The sequence below is a fragment of the Felis catus genome, chromosome A2, assembly GCF_018350175.1.
Source record: "Felis catus isolate Fca126 chromosome A2, F.catus_Fca126_mat1.0, whole genome shotgun sequence".
Taxonomy (NCBI): Eukaryota; Metazoa; Chordata; class Mammalia; order Carnivora; family Felidae; genus Felis; species Felis catus.
The window spans coordinates 75,596,857-75,617,540 of NC_058369.1; the positions used below are offsets into that span (position 1 = coordinate 75,596,857).

The window sequence follows — 20,684 nt, forward strand, 5'->3', positions numbered from 1 at the left end:
CCCAGGCACCCCAAGCCTCTGACTCTTGATTTAGGCTCAGGTCATGACCCCAGGGTCATGAGATCGAGCCCTGCATCCAGTTCTATGCTGACTGTGGAGCCTGCTTGAGATTCTCTTTCTTCCTCCCCCTCTGCCCCTCCCTCACTCATATTCTCTCTCTTTCTCTCTCTCTCTCTCAAAAAAAAATCTATTAAAATATAATAGTCTTCAGAAGCAAAGCCAGTTTTAACAGTTGTTCTGAAAACATATTTTTTCCTGATTATAAAAGTAATGAATACCCATAACAATTAATCCACTACAGCTTTCCTTAATTGGAGGGTCGATATGACATAGAATAAGATCAGAAATGCAAAAGAAATCAGAAATCATTAATAGGCAAATCATTATTAATGCAGACATCATTAATAGGCAAAAAAACAGAGTTTTACATTTTGACAGGTCCATTTTGAGGTGGTGGCCGTAACACGTCAGGCACATACAGGAGACATTTTGCGAATCATAGATCGCAGTGCCCTTTGCTTACCTAGATCAGTTCCCCAAGGGATGGAAAGCAGGATAGTGATTATACATATGCCTGGAGTGCCTCTGCTTTTATATATATATCTATGTCTCTATCTATCTATCTATCTATCTATCTATAGATATAGATAGATATAGATAGATAGATAGATATCTATCTATAGATAGATATATCTATACACCTTTGCGTGCCCGCTGAAGGTTACTGTCACTGCCTGAGAATTTTGTCAATTAAATAACTTATTCAGAGAGATCAGCTCAAAGAACTTTGCGTTTCCCAGCCCCTGGTGAATATCTTGGGTTCTGTGGCAAGAGTGCTTTTTTTCTTTTGCAGACTTTTCGTTAGTTAACTGTCAGAATCTCTCCAAATCCCTTTTCGGTACAAAATGTTATTTAATAGCTGAGGGTTTTTTTTTTTTTTTTTATTACCTGCACTTAAACACTGCTGATAATTCATGAAGTTTAAGCTGACAGTTTCCCTTGGAAGTAGCCCCTTCAAAGTGTTTCGAGGATGATGTCAAAATTCTTCTTGATGGCACTAAACAGTCACACTGGCCAACCTAGCGTCCCACCCGATGTAGGAAGCACCAGCAACCACAGCTGTTTCCTGATATCTGAGGTGGTTTGAGGTGCAGTGAAGGCTTGGGGCGCCTGGGTGGCTCAGTTGTTTAGGTGTCTGACTCTTGATTTCCGCTCAGGTCATGATCTCATAGTTCGTGAGTTGGGACCCCGCCTTGGGCTCTGTCCTGTCAGGGTAGAGCCCATTCAGGATTCCCTCTCTCTCTGTCCCTCTCGTGCTCTGTTTCTCAAAATAAATAAATAAACTTAAAAAATAAATAAAGGGTATGGAGCCCAGCAGAGAGGTTGGCAGGGTTTCAGCTTCTTGATTTATTTACTCATTCTCAAGGGAGTCATGAACTATAAAGTTGGTTAAGGACCTCAGACTTTAACCAGATGTTATGTTGATCATTCCCTTCATGCACACCCTGCAGATTCAGAATAGGTGTGGACTTTGTGTGTGTGTGTGTGTGTGTGTGTGTGTGTGTTCATATAACTAATGATATTTGGGTCACTATTACTTGGACCCAAAGTGTGTTACAGGGAAAAGAATGCAGACTTTGACATCAGGAGGACCTGGTTTATAATCTAGATCCTGCTGAACGAGCAGTCTGATCGCGCTATGCCTCCGTTTCTCCATCTCAAATTGATGATAGAAGTGCTTGCTCTGGTAGAGATTAAAGAGATACGGTAGAGTGCTTAGCACGGGATGTAGGCTAGAGTAGGCAGGCAGTAAATGGTAATGAGGATCGTGATGATGATAAGCAGAGTTGGGACCTGCGGTCTCCACTCTGGCGTGTTAGCATGTAGACTGTGTTCGGATTTATCTGTCTGGTATGGGTCACATGCTTTCATCTTGTATAACGGCATTGGCTCCAGCCCACTCCTACCATCTTGGACCTTGGCTGTAAATGTAAGAGAGAAGATCAGTCTGACTCACGAGCAATTAGCACTTTCATATCTTGATTTGTTGCCAGTGAGTTACTATCTGGAGTGGTTTCAACGTTGAGCTGATGCTCTTGGTTGACTCCGTGATGAGTACCTCAAGATAAAAGTCTGAGGGAGTTACTGTCACTTCACATCGTGCCATTACCAGATGCCACATTTCAGACGCCACTGGAATTTCAATGTCCGGTGTGTTTCACCTGGAGAATGCCCTTTGACAAAATTCTGGTGAGAGCAGGATAGATACATAACACAAGAGGCAGAAGCTGAGTGATGGGGAGATGAGACTCTTAACACTGATCTGTCTACTGATATGTCTAGAGGATTTCCATAATAAAAAATTTCCACACTGAAAAGATTCTGGGATGGTTGCCTTTTTGTTGAAATATTCAGAAATCACAGGTGTGTTTTCGTCCCATGTCTGACTTCATGCAGCCATTGTTTAGGTATCATTTAATGTATCATGTCGTACTATATGTTTTCACTCTTATGTGGATCCTGAGAAACTTAACAGAAACCCATGGGGGAGGGGAAGGAAAAAAACAAAAGGTTAGAGTGGGAGAGAGCCAAAGCATAAGAGACTCTTAAAAATTGAGAACAAACTGAGGGTTGATGGGGGGTGGGAGGGAGGGGAGGGTGGGTGATGGGTATCGAGGAGGGCACCTTTTGGGATGAGCACTGGGTGTTGTATGGAAACCAATTTGACAATAAATTTCACATATTTAAAAAGTAAATAAATAAACCTCAAAAAAAAAAAAACAAACAAACAGGAGAGGAGAAAAAGAAAAAACAAACAAACAAAAAGAAGCCTAAAAAAAAATAATGTATCATGTCGCTATTTGTAGGAGGGGATGATTTAAGAAGGTTAGAAAAGATGAAAGCTAATTTCAAGAGAAATGTGAGAACATCGTCTGAGTGCAAAGAGCTCAGAGAACGGTCTCTCAGGAAAGCTGCAATCTCTCCGTCCTCCGGTTTAGGGATTATGTAAGTGAAATCCTCTGCGTAGCCAGAGTCCATAGTTAAACATGCATTTATATTTCATTTTCCCATTAGAAGTAATCAGCGCTGAAGCATTATTGAGACTTAGAAATTCTACCGTATATGGCACTCAAATGATGAGGGATGTTCAAAAATAGCCCTTACTGCATTTAAATAGCCTGTTAGAGTAGACAGAAAATTCCACTGGCGCAGTGGACTCTAAGGCTATTTAATAGATCCGTGTATTAGAAGCTTAGGCTAAATTGGGGTCTGGAATGTAAAAGAACATCACATCTAGTATAATAAGCACTTCTGTCACATTGTTTCTTCAAGGATTCTAGTGTGTCAAGAGAATGTATTTTTCTGTTTTTTTTTTAATTTTTTTTTAATCTTTATTTTTAAGAGAGAGAGAGACAGCATGTGAGCAGGGGAGGAGCAGAGAGAGAGGGAGACACAGAATCCGAAGCAGGCTCCAGGCTTGGAGCTGTCAGCACAGAGCCCGACGCGGGCCTCGAAGTCACGAACTGTGAGATCATGACCTGAGCCCAAGTCGGTCGCTCAACCGACTGAGCCACCCAGGCACCCTGAGAATGTATTTTTCTTAAACCAGATGTGTGCCTGCAGGGCCTGGTCCCACAGATGACCTCAGGGCTTGCTGTCACCATCAAAGTGTGTCTTCTTCCTTTGCAAGAGTCCCCGTGAGTGCCCTGCCAGAGTTCCAGGGTTTAAGCATCTTTCCCCTCCTAGCTGAAAGCTTGTTACTGACTTATGTCGCCTACCCATTGTCAGCCTAGTGGAAAAAGGATATCTGTGTACTCTTTCCCAAAAGGTAATGGATTCAAGCCTGGAACTTGGAGCCAGACAGACCTGAGTTTAAATCTCTGGCACTGTGTCCTTATGGCTACATGACACACAAATTCTCAGATTCCTCATCATTAAACGGGAAGCACAGCGGGGTCTGCCTCGAAGCCCCGGGGTAGCTCCTCACTTAAACGGTACCCAATAAATAGTTGTGTGAATTATTGCTGCTGCCATTATTTTAATTATGAGTCATTGACTTAGAAGTCCAAGCGTTTGAACGTGTAGCTTGCTGCTTCCCAAAGGTGGAAATTGCCATCTCTCTTGGTTGTCATGGAGAATTCCAAGAGAAGTATTTTGTAATTCTTACTTGGAAGGGAGAGGAAATTTCAATCTGAAACCCACAGCACATGGGGAAATGTAGACCCTGAAGTTCGTTGGCCAGAATACACATATGCCCTTGCGTGCTGGACTCGAGCCCAGATTTTACATAACGTCCTTTTATTTAGGTACAAGACGTGAGGACACGGCTCCATCTGCTCAGGTCTCTGCTGAGACAGCAAGGGAATCAGGCCATGTGCCCAAGAGGGGACACAGGGAAAATTTCCAGGAAGCCTGCTGCCTGTGAACGCTGATTTCCCAGGTCTCTCATCACAAAGCTGGCTTTCTAGATTCCGAGGACGGCAGAAGGCCTAAATGCCAAGAATCACCCACCAGAGAAGGAACAGCCTATCCCTCCGGGGCACTCTTGAGTTTTGGCAGAATAACTGCCTTCCTGGGGAGAGTCCTGCATGGATGGCATTGTCTGCAAAGGAAGGTGCTAGGTGTTGGTAAATGACTAACCTGGCTGCAGAGATGCCTCGTGAGGATGACCACAGCTAGAGAGATGCACAGCTGTGTAACGAAGAGGCACAGACGCGGTGGCAGTCACGCAGGAGTGGCCCGTTTCCCACTATGGTACCCTGCCGCCAGGGCCCGCTAGAGAAATAGCTGTCCTCATGTACACAGAAAACGCAGAGGATGAGTCTGGAATATCTTGCGATCCCCTAAATTGAGGAAGCTGGCAAAGACGAACTGGGGGCACTTCCAAAGGGTACAGATGGCAACTGGAAGATGCTCCCAGTGGCCTGAGATGTCATACGTGCTAATGGCATGGAAGGGATAATGACTGTGGTGGATTGAAACCCATCACGTGTATAAAAATGAATGGGTTCTTAATGATGCTAAAAATGTCTAAAAAGACATGCACATGAAAAATACACTTGTTGTACCGAGTCAGTTTTCACGGATGCGGGAAGATGAGGATCAGAGAACTACGCTCTCAAAACACAGTGACAGCCCCAGCTCTCTCTTGTGTCATGACTCAGTGAGCTAGGGGTGTGATGGTGGTGATGGTTGGGGGGGGGGGCGTTCCTTAGGGACAACTTTCAAGGGTTGTTAGTGTAAGGAGACCGCACGACTTGTGCGGCGGCTCCTGGGCTCTCCTCTCTGGGCTTCTGTCACACCCAGGGTGTGGCCCTCGAAGCAGTGTCCCCCTGTATTGTAGTTCTGTTCCGGGTGGTTTCTGTGTTACACTGAAAGCTTCCCAGAAAGTAGGGGCTCTGATTTAGTCTCTTCATTCTCTTTATTCCTATTGTCTACCACAGCGTGTGTCACATCATGACATTCAAATGTGCGTTGGATGAGTAAGCACTTCATAGAATGTGTCTGTCCTTTTCATCCTCAAACCGAATGAATTCGGTTCACTATGAATATCTACGTATCTTTTTCCCCAGGAGCTCCCTATTTATTTATTTATTTATTTATTTAGCTTATTATATGTGTCCTGATATTACTTTTTTTATTTAAAGGTGTACAGCTTATGCTCTATTACTGAACTACTTTTTCAAAATCCACCATTTATTTAATGTCTACCTCTGCTCGAGTCTTCATTAGGCGCATTGTACAGCTTGTTTTATTTGACCCTCACAAGGCTCTGAAATTTCTCTTAGAGAGGGGAAATTAAGTTTCAGACAAGTTAAACAGCTTGCCAAAGTCATTCAGCTGGGAAGTGGTGAAGCTCAGGTCCGTGGAACTCTAAAGCCTATATTCCTTTTTACTACAAGAGATACAGAAATGTAGTGTTTTTTTTTTTAAAGAAATGTTTATTTATGTTTGTTTATTATTTTGAGAAAGAGAGAGAGACTGCATGCACGTGGGGGAGGGGTAGAGAGAGAGGGACAGAGAAACCCAAGCAGGCTCCACGCTGTCAGCATGGAGCCCTATTCAGGGCTTGAACCCACGAACCATGTGATCATGACCTGAGCTGAAGTCAAGAGCCGGATGCTTAACCAACTGAGCTACTCAGGCGCCACTCTTTTATATATTTTATATATTAACCCATTATCAGATATATAACTTAAGAAATATCTTCTCCTGTTCAGTAGGTGGTATTTTAGTTTTGTTGATTGTTTCCTTCGCTGTGAAGAAGCATTTTAATCTGATGTGGTCCCAGTAGTTTATTTTTGCTTTTGTTTCTTTTGCATGAGGAGACCTATCTAGGAAAATGTTGCTATAGCTCATGTCAGAGTAATTACTGTCTGTGCTGTCTTTTAGGGTTTTTATGGCTTCAGGTCCTACATTTAAGTCTTTAATACATTTGGAATTTATTTTTGTGTATGTCATTTTAATTTTTTTTACATTTATTTATTTTGAGAGAGAGCACACGTATGAGTCAGGGGTGGGGGAGAGAGAGGGGAGAGAGACAATTCCAAGCAGGCTCCGTGTGCTGTCAGTGCAAAGCCCGTTGTGGGGCTCAAACCCATGAACTGTGAGATCATGACCTGAGCCAAAATCAAGAGTCAGATGCCCAACTGACTGAGCCACTCAGGTGCCCCAATTTTTACTTATGCCATTTTAAACTCTTAAAAAATGATAACCTCAAAATCTTTTGGTTTATTTGGATTATATTCATTGATATTTCCCATATTAGAAATTAAAACAAAAAATTTAAGCATAAGAATATACAGGTACACATTCATTAGGTGTCACAGTAAAAGTGTCATCACGTGTCATGGAGTTGCTGGAAAACTCCACTATACCCACATGAGAGAATAGGGGTGAAAATATTTTTGATCTCATGGACCCATTGAAAGGTCTTGGGGATTCCTTAGGGAGGCTGGGCCATATTTTGATAATTAGTTCCTGTTTCTCCCTTTCTCTCTTCAACCCCATCCGGTAGGCTTTCTGCCTAATCGTGTCATTTAAATTGTCAAGGCCATCAGTGACCTCTGCATTATTTAGTACAGTGGTCAGGTGTCTGTCATCACCTTACTTGACCTCTCAGAACCATTGACACAGTTGATCAGTTACTCATCCTTGAAATATTTTCTTCATTTGGCTTCCAGGGTGCCAGGCTCACTTCCTCTTTTGCTGATTGCCCCTTATCTCCTTGACCACTTAATGTTGGAGCTCCCCATGGATCAGTCTTTCAACTAACTTTTTCTTTCTTTCTTTCTTTCTTTCTTTCTTTCTTTCTTTCTCTCTCTCTCTCTCTCTCTCTCTCTTTCTTTCTTTCTTTCTTTCTTTTTCTTTCTTTCCTTTTAAAATCTATTATTTACTTGATGTGGATATCACATAGCCCCGTGTTTTTAAACACCATTTCCGTACAGATATTCGCAAGCACATATTTCTAACCTTGATTGCTGTCCTGAACTCCAGATCTGTGTATCTACCTGTCTACTTGACTTCTCTCCTTGGGTGTCTAATAGCATCTCATACTTAATGTGTTTAAAACTGAACCTCCTAAGCTCTCTGTTCTACAGAACCTCTCCCGTAGTCTTCCTCATCTCAGCAGATGCCCTTCTTTCAAGTTGCTCAGTCCAAAAACCTGGAGTCATTCTCAATTCCTCTTTCACACTTCTCATACAGTCCACCAAGTGGTCTAATATGGCTCAAAACGTAAAATGATCTGGAATCCCACTGCTTTTCACCACTTCATGTGCTACCACCATCGAAATATCTTGCCTGAGTTACTGCAGCACCCCTAGACTGACCCTGGTCCCTCCCTTGCTCCACCGTAACCTCTTCTTCACATAGTGAATTGGTTGTTCCTGTTCAAAGGTGCGTCAGATCATGACCCTTCTCTGTTCCCAGCACTCCAGTGACTTCATCTTCTAACGAAAGCCACAGTCCTTAAAAAAGGCTCCCAAGGCCCCGTATAACCTGAGTGGCTCAGTTGGTTAAGTATTTGACTCTTGATTTTGACTCAGGTCATGATCTCACGGTTTGTGGTTTCAAGCCCCCATGGGCTTTGCATTGACAGAACACAGAGCCTGCTTGGAATTCTCTTTCTTCTCTCCCTGTCCCTCCTTCTGCTCATCCATGCACTTCCTCTTTCTCTCTCAAATTAAATAAACATAAAACAAAAATTAAACTGACATATACAAAAACTCAGCCCAATAGTACTGTTAAAGGGCACTCTTTGAGTGGAAAGAAAAGACCATAAGTAGGAGTAAGAAAAGTAGGAAAGTCTAAAGCAGTAAATTAAGTATATCTATAGAAATCAGTCAAGGAATTCACAAAATAAAAGAATACAAAGTATGACACCATATACCTAAAATGTGGGGAGGAGAGAAGTAAAGAATGACCTAAAGACCTAAAGGCACATGCAAATTGAAAGTGAAGGGATAGAGAAATATTTATCATGTAAATCGAAGTGAAAAGAAAGCCAGGTAGCTTCTTCCATCAGACAAAATAGACTTTAAAACAGAAAAGGGTAGCAATACTTCCATCAGACAAAATAGACTTAAAGACCGTAAAAACAGGGGCACCTGGGTGGCTCAGTCGGTTAAGCGTCCGACTTTGGCTCAGGTCATGATCTCACAGTCCGTGAGTTCGAGCCCCGCGTCGGGCTCTGTGCTGACAGCTCAGAGCCTGGAGCCTGCTTCAGATTCTGTGCCTCCCTCTCTATCTGACCCTCCCCTGTTCATGCTCTGTCTCTCTCTGTCTCAAAAATAAATAAACATTAAAAAAAATAAAAAAAGAAGACTGTAAAACCAAAAACTAAAACAAATAAACAAACAACAAAAAACAGAGACTGTAACAAGAGACAAGGAAGGACACTATGTAATCATAAAGGGAGTAATCCAAAAAGAAGATAAAACAATTAAAATATTTATGCACCCAACATGGAAGCACTATATACATAAAGTAGCTAATAACAAACATGAAAGAAGTAATTGATAGTAATACAGTAATGGTAGGGGACTTTAACATCCCACTTACATCAATGGATAAGTCATCCAACAGAAAATCAACAAAGAAACAGTGGCTTTGAATAACACATTGGGCCAGATGGATCTGACAGGTATATTCAGAATGTTCCATCCCCAAACAGGTGAGTACACATTCTTTTCAAGTGCACATGGAACATTCTTCAGAATAAATTAAATATTCCACAAAACAAGTCTCAATAAATTAAAAAAAGATCATCTTTTCTGACCACAAAGGTATGAAATTAGAAATCAACCACAAGAAAAAGTCTGGAAAGAGCACAATACATGGAGGTTAAATAACATGCTGCTAAAAAAGGAATGGGTCAACCAAGAAATCAAAGAGGAAGTGAAAAAAAATAAATGGAAGCAAATGAAAATAACATAATGGTCCAAAATCCTTGGGATGCAGCAAAAGCTGTCCTGACGGGAAAGTGTATAGCAATTCAAGCTTAACTCAAGAAGAAAGAAAAAATCTCAAATAAACAACCTAACTTTACACCTGAGGGAGCTAGAAAAGGAACAAACAAAACCCAAAACCAGTAAAATGAAAGAAATACTAAAGATAAGAGCAGAAATAAAATAGAAACAAACAAAAAACCCTCAATAAAACAGATCAATGAAACCAGTAACTAGTACTTTGAAAAAAATCAAGGGTGCCTGGGTAGCACTATCTTTTCAGTGTCTAACTCTTGATTTTGGCTCAGGTCATGATCTCATGATTTGTTGGTTTGAGCCCCGTGTCAGGCTCTGCGCTGATAGTGCAAAGCCTCTTGGGATTCTCTCTCTCTCCCTCTCTGCCCCTCCCCTGTGCATGCTCTCACCTCTCTCTCTCTCTCTCTCTCTCTCTCTCTCTCTCTCCCCCAAAATAATTAACCACTAAAAAACAAAAAACAAACAAACAAACAAAAAAGAGTGGTGGTGAAGATAATGGAGTAGACAGATTTAAAAAAAGAAAAGATCAATATTGGTAAGCCTCTAGCCAGACTCAGAAAAAAAGAGAGAGAAAGAACTCAAATAAACAAAATCAGAAATGAAAGAGGAGAAGTAACAATCGACACCACAGAAATACAAAGGATTGTAAGAGATTATTGTGAAAAATTATATGCCAACAAATTGAACAACCTAGAAAAAATGGATAAATTCCTAGAAACATATAAAGCCCCACAACTGAATCAGGAAGAAGTTGAAAATTTGAACAGACGAATTACCAGCAGTGAAATAGAGTTAATAATCAAGAAACTCCCAGGGTGCCTGGGTGGCTCAGTCGGTTAAGCGGCCACCTTCAGCTCAGGACATGATCTTACAGTTCATGGGTTTGAGCCTTGCGTCAGGCTCTGTGTTGACAGCTCAGAGCTTGGAGCCTGCTTTGGATTCTGTGTCTTGCCTCTCTGCCTTTCCCCTGCTCATTCTCTCTCTCTCTGTGTCTTAAAATAAATGGTAAAAACATAAAAAAAGAAAATAATCAAGAAACTCCCAACAAACAAAAGTCCAGGACCAGATGAATTCTACCAAACATCTGGAACATTTAAGGAAGAGTTAATACCTCTTCTTCTCAAACTATTGCAAAAAATAGAAGAGAAAAGAAAACTCCCAATTTAATTCTGTGAGGCCAGCATTACCCTGATATCAATACCAGATAAAAACACTGCAAAAAAGTATTACAGACAAGTATTTCTGATGAACGTAGATGCAAAAAGTCTTGAATAAAATATTAGTAAACCACATTCAACAATACACTAAAAAGATCATTCACCACAATCAAGTGGGACTTATTGCTGGGATGCAAAAATGGTTCACTATATGACAACCAATGTGATAACATCATATCGACAAGAGAAAGGGTAAAAACCATATGATCATTTCAACAGATGCAGTAAAAGCATTTGACAAAGTATAACATCCATTCATGATAAAATCCTCAACAAAGTAGGTTTAAAGGGAACATACCTCAACATAATAAAGGCTATATATAAAAAACCCACAGCTAACATAGTATTAAATGGTGAAAAACTGAGAGCTTTTCCCCTAAAGTCAGGGAGGGACAAGACAAGGATATCTACTTTCATCACTTTTATTCGACATAGTACTGGAGACCTAGGCACAAATAATCAGACAAGAAAAAGAAATAAAGGCATTCAAGTTGGTAAGGAAGAAGTAAAACTTGCACTGTTTGCAGATAACATGATATAAATGTATAGAAAACCCTAAAAATTCCACTAAAAAACAGAAGTGATAAATGAATTCAGTAAGGTCTCTGTGCAAAATCAATATACAGAAATCCATTGCATTTCCACACACTAATAATGAAATAACAGAAAGAGAAATTAAGAAAACAATTCCATTTAGAATTACCCCCAAAATAATAAAATTCCTAGGAATAAACTTAACCAAGGAGGTGAAACACATGTATTCTAAAAACTATAAAATAGTGACCAAAGGAATTGAAGATGACACAAACAAATGGAAAGACATTCCATGCTGATGGATTAGAAGAACAAACATGTTTTCAATGTCCATACTACCCAAAACAATCGGGACATTTCATGCAATCCCTATCAAAATACCAAAGTAGCATTTTTTCACAGAACTAGAACAAACCGTCCTAAAATTTATATAGAACCATAAAAGACCCTGAATAGCCAAAACAGTCTTGAAAAAGAAGAACAAAACTGGTGATACCACAATCCCAGATTTCAAGATATAAGACAAAGCTGTATTAATCAAAATACAGTGGTACTGGCACAAAAATAGATCAGTAGAACAGAACAGATAGCCCAGAAATTAATCCATGATTATATGGCCAACTAATTTTCGACAAAGTGGACAAGAATATGCAATGGGGAAAAAAGTCTCTTTAACAAATGGTGTTGGGAAAACTGAACAGCTACATGCAAAGGAATGAAACTATACCACTTTCTTACACTATACACAAAGATAAACAATGGAAAAACATTCCATGCTCATGGATTGGAAGAACAAATATTGTTAAAATGTTAATACTACCCAATGTGATCTCCACATTCAGTGCAATCCCAATCAAAATTGCATTGTCATTCTTCCCAAAGCTAGAACAAATAATCCTACAATTTGTATGCAACCACAGAAGACCCCTAATAGCCAAATTTATGTTGAAAAAGAAAAGCAAATTGGGAGGCATCACAATCCCGGACTTTAACCTCTACTACAAGGCTGTAATCATCAAGACAGTATGGTACTAGCACAAGAACAGACACATAGACCAATGGAATAGAATACAGAACCCAGAATGGGACCCACAAATGTATGGGCAACTAATCTTTGATAAAGCAGGAAAGAGTATCCAGTGGAAAAAAGACAGTCTCTTTAGCAAATGGTGCTGGGAGAACTGGACAGCAACATGCAGAAGAATGAAACAGGACCACTTTCTTACACCATACTCAAAAATAAACTCAAAATGGATGAAAGACCTAAATGTGAGACAGGAAACTATCAAAACCCTAGAGGAGAAAGCAGGCGACAACCTCTTTGATCTCAACCGCAGCAATTTCTTGCTCAACACATCTCCGAAGGCAAGGGAAATAAAAGCAAACATGAACTATTGGGACCTCATCAAGATAAAAAGCCTCTGCACTGCAAAGGAAACAATCAACAAAACTAAAAAGCAACCAACAGAACGGGAGAAGATACTTGCAAATGACATATCGGATAAAGGGTCAGTAACCAAAATCTATAAAGAACTTAACCAAACTCAACACACAAAAAGCAAATAATCCAGTGAAGAAATAGGCAGAAGACATGAATAGACACTTTTCCAAAGAAGAAGTCCAAATGGCTAACAGACTCTTGAAAGATGTTCAACATCACTCATCATCAGGGAAATACAAATCAAAACCACATTGAGATACCACCTCACACCAGTCAGAGTGGCTAAAATTAACTCAGGAAACAACAGATGCTGGTGAGGATGTGAAGAAACGGGAACCCTCTTCCACTGTTAGTGGGAATGCAAATTGGTGCCCCCATTCTGGAAAACAGTGTGGAGGTTCCTCAAAAAATTAAAAATAGAACTACCCTACGGCCTAGCAATAACACTAGTAGGAATTTATCCAAAGGATATAGGAGTGCTGATTCATTGGGGCACATGTATGCCAATGTTTATAGCAGTGCTTTCAACAATAGCCAAATTACGGAAATGTCCATTAACTGATGAATGGATAAAGAAAATGTGGTTTATATATACAATGGAATACTACTCGGCAATGAGAAAGGATGAAATCCTTCCATTTGTAATGATGTTAATGGAACTGGGAGGTATTATGCTAAGTCAAATAAGTCAGTCAGAGACGGACAGATATGATACATTTTCACTCATATGTGGAACTTGAGAAATTTAACAGAAGACTATGGGGGAAGGGAAGGGGAGAAAATAGTTTCAAACAGAGAGGGAGGCAAACCATAAGTGACTCTTAAATATAGAGAACAAACTGGGGGTTGATGGGGTGGGGGAGAGGCGAAAATGGGTGATGGGCATTGATGAGGGCACTTGTTGGGAGGAGCGCTGGGTGTTGTATATAAGCAATGAAACACGGGAATCTACCCCCAAAACCAAGAGCACGCTATATATATATATGTGTGTGTGTATATATGTGTGTATATATATATATACACATATATACACACACACACACACACACACATACACACACACACACACACACACACACACACTGTATGTTGGCCAACTTGACAAATTATATTAAAAAAAAACAGATTAAGGGCCTAAATGTGAGACGTGAAATCATAAAAATCCTAGAAGAAAGCACAGGTAGTAATTTATTTGATATTGACCATAGCAAAAATTTTGTAGATATGTCTCCTGAGGCAAAAATAAACTATTGGGACTACATCAAAATTAAAAGCTTCTGCATGGCAAAGGACGACAAAACTAGAAGACAGCCTTCTGAATGGGAGATTATTTGCAGATGATGTATGCGAATGATATGTACCAAAATACATAAAGAACTTATACAGCTTAACTCCAAATAACCCAATTAAAAATGGGCAGAAGACATGAATAGACATTTCCCAAAGACATACAGGTGGCCAACAGGCACATGAAAAGATGCTCAACGTCACTACATCAGGGAAACGCAGATCAAAATCTCAATGCGATATCATTTCACACCTGTCAGAATGGGTAAAATAAAAAACACAAGGAATAACAAGTGTTAGGGATGTGGAGAAAAAGAAACCCCTGTGCACTGTTGGTGGGAATGCAAACTGGTGCAGCCAACTGTGGAAAACATACAGAGTTTCCTGAAAAAGTGAATAATAGGATTATCTGAAGACCCAGTAATTCCAGTAGTGGCTGTTTACCCAAAGAATATGAAACACTAATTTGGAAAGATATATGCACCCCTATGTTTATTGCAGCATTATTTATAGTAGCCAAATTATGGAATCAACCCAAGTGTCTATTGATAGACGAATGGATAAAGAGTGGTATGACGTGTGTACACTGGAGTATTATTGAGCCTTAAAGAAGAATGAAATTTTTCCATTTGCAACAACATGGATGGATCTGTAGAATATGATGATAAGTGAAGTAAGTCAGCCAGGGAAGGACAAATACCATATGATTTGACTCATGTGTGGAATTTAAGAAACAAAACAAATTGAGCAAAGGAAAAAGGAGACAAACCCCAAAACAGACCCTGAACTATAGAGAACAAACTGACCTATGAGAGGGGAGGTCACTGGGGGGAGGGGGGTGGATGAAATGGGTGAAGGGGATTAAGAGTACATTTATCATGATGAGCCCTGAGTAATGAACACATGAAACTAACATAACTGTATGTTAACTATACTGGAATTAAAAAAAAAAAAAAGTTCTGTCTTCTCTCCAACCACAGCTGAAAAATCTATTAAGGCAGCACTTTGTTTCCTGTATTGTTATTCAGTGCCAAGCATGTGCCTGCCATGTTCTAGACTCTCAATAAATACTTGTTCAGTGAATGAATGAGTGGAAAGTAAACTGTATTTCATCTCCTCAGATCGAGAAAGGATGGAAAATATCAAAGGTTAATAGGGTTAGTTAATTCTAAACTCTGAATTTTCAAAGACTATTCAAAATCATATGTACATTTAAAATGTCCTTTAGGGGCTAGTATCCAAAATCTATAAAGAGCTCACCAAACTCAACACCCGAAAAACAAATAACCCAGTGAAGAAATGGGCAGAAAACATGAATAGACACTTCTCTAAAGAAGACATCTGGATGACCAACAGGCACATGAAAAGATGCTCAACGTCGCTCCCCATCAGGGAAATACAAATTAAAACCACACTCAGATATCACCTCACGCCAGTTAGAGTGGCCAAAATGAACAAATCAGGAGACTATAGATGCTGATGAGGATGTGGAGAAACGGGAACCCTCTTGCACTGTCGGTGGGAATGCAAACTGGTGCAGCCACTCTGGAAAACAGTGTGGAGGTTCCTCAGAAAATTAAAAATAGACCTACCCTATGACCCAGCAGTAGCACTGCTAGGAATTTACCCAAGGGATACAGGAGTGCTGATGCATAGGGGCACTTGTACCCCAATGTTTATAGCAGCACTCTCAACAATAGCCAAATTATGGAAAGAGCCTAAATGTCCATCAACTGATGAATGGATAAAGAAATTGTGGTTTATATACACAATGGAGTACTACGTGGCAATGAGACAGAATGAAATATGGCCCTTTGTAGCAACGTGGATGGAACTGGAGAGTGTTATGCTAAGTGAAATAAGCCATACAGAGAAAGACAGATACCATATGTTTTCACTCTTATGTGGATCCTGAGAAACTTAACAGAAACCCATGGGGGAGGGGAAGGAAAAAAAAAAGAGGTTAGAGTGGGAGGGAGCCAAAGCATAAGAGACTCTTAAAAACTGAGAACAAACTGAAGGTTGATGGGGGGTGGGAGGGAGGGGAGGGTGGGTGATGGGTATTGAGGAGGGCACCTTTTGGGATGAGCACTGGGTGTTGTATGGAAACCAATTTGACAGTAAATTTCATATATTGAAAAAATAATAATAAAATGTCCTTTAGAATAAGACATAACTTTGATTATAGGAAGACCCAAATTACAGGTTGAGGTTAAAGTATAAACTCATACCTACATGGTTAGATACTTTAGGCATAAATTGATTTTGTAGTGTGGTAACTTCAGTGTTGGGACTCTGCTTTGAGAATGAGTACAGCTATACCAGGGTGTCCTCTTTCATCTTTGGTGACACCATCTTTGATGGTGTCATCACCATCATCTTCTACCTTCTTGTGTTCAGATAATAGCACTGATAAGGAGGGTGACTATTCCAGGCTCCTATAGGATACTGGCTGAGGGAAAACATCCCTAGCCACAGATCTGGTCCATCCATCCAGGGTACAATGCCTATCACCCCTGGGTTTTTACACCCCAGGTTTGATATTTCAGAAGGTACTGTCCAGAGAGCTGTGAGAGTTTGGCAGTGTCCGTGGATATCATGCAAAATGTGGGGAGGTTCAAGATTATTTGGGAAACAGCCAATTAAAGCTTCTGCTTTTCCCGGGGCCTTCATTTTGCTATTGTGCATTGTAAATCTGTAAGAAGGAAATGTGGGTTGTAATGTTTCTTTAAAATTTTTTTCCAGTGTTTATTTATTTTTGAAAGAGAGACAGAGACAGAGCACGAGCAGGGGAGGGGCAGAGAGAGAGGAAGACACAGAATCTGAAGCAGGCTCCAGCCTCCGAGCTGTCAGCACAGAGCCCGATGTGGGGCTCGAACTCACAAACCATGAGACCATGAGCCTACGCTGGATGCTTAATCTACTGAGCCACCCAGACACCCCTGTAGTGTTTCTTATTGTAGCCTATACTTACTGGGATACAGAACCTTTTGTTCTTGCAACATCTCATCGGGGGAGCTCATGAGTATAGTAATGAGCCTTTACTAATATACGTTACATTCTTTTGTTTTTCTGCTGATCTCTAACTAGGAAGAGAAAGGCATAAAAATGAAGTAGAAAGGTTTTGTCATTAAATGTTTTGTTTTGTTTTTTTCAAAATGGGAACAAAATCTAGGAGGATATTTTACCTACATAGAATTGATGAAGTACTCTCAGGAAAATGTGTAAATGTGTATGGGCATCGAAGGTGGACCGGTCGTTTGGGAGATTTTCATTAGGCTAGCTTTTTACATAAATGTTCCCTTGCAGCTCCGGGGCCGATCTTACACTGTGTGCATTCTCTTGGCCCTTTGTGAACTGCTCTTTCCCTGTGCATAAATTACTTAAAAGGTTTGGTGAGAGACGAGCACAATGTGAAATTCCGGTGTCGGGATTCATATCATTACTTCAGATTTGGCTATAAATATTAAAACTCTCTAGCTATTATCCTTTTTTAAAAAATGTTTATTTATTTTTGAGAGAGAGAGAGAGAGAGAGAGAGAGAGAACAAACGGGGAAGAGGCAGAGAGAGAGGGAAACACAGAATCCAAAGCAGTCTCCAGGCTCTGAGCTGTCAGCACAGAGCCTGACGTGGGGCTCGAACCCACGAACTGTGAGATCATGCCCTGAGCCAAAGTTGGATGCTTAACCGACTGAGCCACCCAGGCGCCCCAATTTTTCTAATTATACCAAGATACTGTTTGCTTTTATTAGTCTTCTACCAATATGCAATGGAGTTTTCCAGAGACTGGTATCTCAACAGATGGAATGCCGAAGCAGATGTGAGAATACAACTATTGTCTTTTAAACCAGACAGTAAAAGGATTTGCAGACCTGTAAAAATAAAAAGCTGCATAATGTCATAATGTATGTTATTTAGATTGATATGTGATGGGTTTATTGTTACTTAAATGGATTCATAAAATATTTAAAATATTCTTCAGTTAAAATTCTAATATAAAATGGGCAAGATGTAACTTCCATAAACTAAGGATCTTTACAAATTGTTTTAGTGTATGTATGTTCCAAATACGGCATATATTTTTATTTGCTAAATCTGGCAACCCTACCTGCTCATCTCTTGTCCTGCAAGGAGGACTCATATTAGCACCTGTTCTTTGTCCGGGTAGGGGGTAGAGAAACCAGACTCTCTTCTTGCTTGCTTATTGACTGCCAGTTCAGCGGTGGGGGAATGAACTCTAAGGAGTGAGGGCATACTGGGTTATTCCTGATGTCTTTCTGACTTTGCTGTAGTGGGGGTGATTTTCTTCTGCAAAGCTTTGAAGGTGACTTGAAGGCCATCACCTATCAGAAGACAGGGCCTCCCTGGTTCTGTGTGACAGTGTCAGCAAGTGATCTCAGCCCAATCTCTGTCGTTTATTACTAGACAGAGTATTGTGTCTCTGGTCATTCATAGCAGACCTGCATAGTTAGCACAGTAACTGTGCCCATTTCCAGTGTTAAGCCCTTGGAATTTGCTAGGAGAGGGCGATAGGGCTGGTTTCTGAGAGCTGTCATTGGCATTACTTGATTCATTCATTCATTTTTCTTTTCTCCCTTCTTCCCTCCTTTCACCCATCCCATTCTCCTTTACTGGTTTGTCTCTGTTTCTCTCTGTTTTTCTCTCTTTCATTTGTTCAACAACTGTTCATTGCCTTCTGCAGTGTGTGAGGCACTGCGCTGAGGGTTGATCTTCAGAAAAAAAAAAACAAAGTAATGTTTCTGCCTTCAGGAAACTTGGTCTGTATCCCAGAATTCTTTGCAGCTGACTTGTGTGCTAATCAGGCTCAGGAGGGAATGAAACCTCTAAGTGAGAATGTGAATGCGTTCGTTTACAGTGGAGGGCTGTCCTTTCCAGTAGATTCCAGTACTTGGCATCTGCATATGGAGAAGGGAGGACTGGCATGCAAACCTGTAACTGACAGGTTTAGGGAGGAAGAGGGAAACCCCAGGAGTGGGGTGATTGGTCTTCGCTGCACACAGCTTGAATACTGTGTGCCACGAGGGTGCGTTCATCCATAGCCCAGCTTGTTTGTCATGTTCCTTCAGGGTTTTAAAATGAGGTTTTGGGTATTGTTTGTGTAGTGGCATTTTTTAAGCTGTAATGAACTTCTAAGCTGGAAGTAGTGTGTCTTCTGCTTATTACTGCACATAAAAATCGATTTCCAGGGGCGCCTGGGTGGCTTAGTCAGTTGAGCATTTGACTCTTGACTTCGGCTCAGGCCGTGTTCTCATGGTTTGTGAGATCGAGCCCCACGTCAGGCTCTACACTGCCAGCATGGAGCCTGCTTGAGATTCTCTCTCTCTCCCTTTCTATATTCCCCTCCCCTGCTCACTTGAGCACACTCGCTCACTCTCTCTCAAAATAAACAAACTTAAAAAAAATCTATTTCCAAATTTCCCACACTCTGGCAGAGGTGGTCCGTGTGTAGTCTAGAAGAGACTAGGACAGAAGACTGGAACCAAATCATATCTTCCTCAGGAAATAATAACAGCAGCAACTAGGTGTTACGAGCATAGTGTGAGCCTTCTATGTATTACTTCATTCGGTTTCTCAAAGCAGCCTTCTCAGGTAGATTTTATCCTTTCCCTTTTATAGGTGAGGGAGCTGCTTCCAGAAAGGTTAGGTGACTTGCCCCAGGTCACCCCACTGTTACATGACAGAGTCCAACGTCAGTCTCTTAGTCCATGTTCACACCCGCATGCTGTGTGCGCCCCACATTTTCCTTGTGCTAGACACAGGAGAGATTTAAGTGGAGATCTCTGAGGCAGGAGGCTGGGGGTTCTGCCCCTTTAACATTTTCTCAGAAATACAAATGGGGAAGAATGATGGGCGACCTTCTATGCTCCATCCTTTTGCCTTTTGTCCTATAAATTCTGAGTTGATCGGTAAGACGAGCATTGTCTGGCTGTTAATTCTCACTCCAATGATTTCCCAGAAGACCCTGAATGGCTCATTCTAGGTATTCTCAGGTGGATAAGTATGAAAACAAGAAAAAATGAAGACTGAACAGTTAACACATTATAAGGGAAATTGCCAGAATTTAATATTGGAGGATATTAAATAAAACATTTGAGGGCTGTCATGGGGCAAAGGGGTTAGTTCTGCCCTGAAATGACAACCTGGGGGAACCAGTAAAGAGAAATGACACATATGAGTTGTGGAGCTCAATATTAGGAAGGTTTTATTTTGTTCCCTTCCTCCTTCCTTCCCTTTCTTCTTTCCCTTTCTTCCTTCCTACCTTCCATTAGAGTTTTCCAAAGAGGTGTGGGCTCCTTTGGAAGGTTTTGGGTTCTCCGTCATTAGATGGCCCCATCAAAGGCTTTTTGTAAAGGCATTTATTTATCAGTTGTGTCCTTTAGAACTGCGATCTTTTTAAAAATAATTTTTAAAGTATTTTTTTAACATTTATTTATTTTGAGAGAGAGAGAGAGGGAAAGAGAGAACCAGTGTATGAGTGGGGGTAGGGCAGACAGAGCGGGGGAGAGAGAGGATCAGGCTCTGTGCTGACAGCACAGAGCCTGACTCGGGTCTTGAACCCATGAACCGTGAGCACATGACCTGAGCTGAAATCAAGACTCAGACGCTCAACCTACTGAGCCACCCAGACGCCCGTAGAACTATGAAAGAATTCTAGTGGCCATCCAGACCAGAGGCTTATAAGATAATGTGTCAAGTTA

The 20,684-nt window shown here is 40.8% G+C and overlaps 1 protein-coding gene across 7 annotated transcripts in view; it reads left to right on the top strand.

The window, feature by feature from the left end:
* Positions 1–20,684, top strand: part of AMPH (amphiphysin) — a 251,131-nt gene that overhangs the window by 46,228 nt on the left and 184,219 nt on the right. The window lies entirely within an intron of this gene.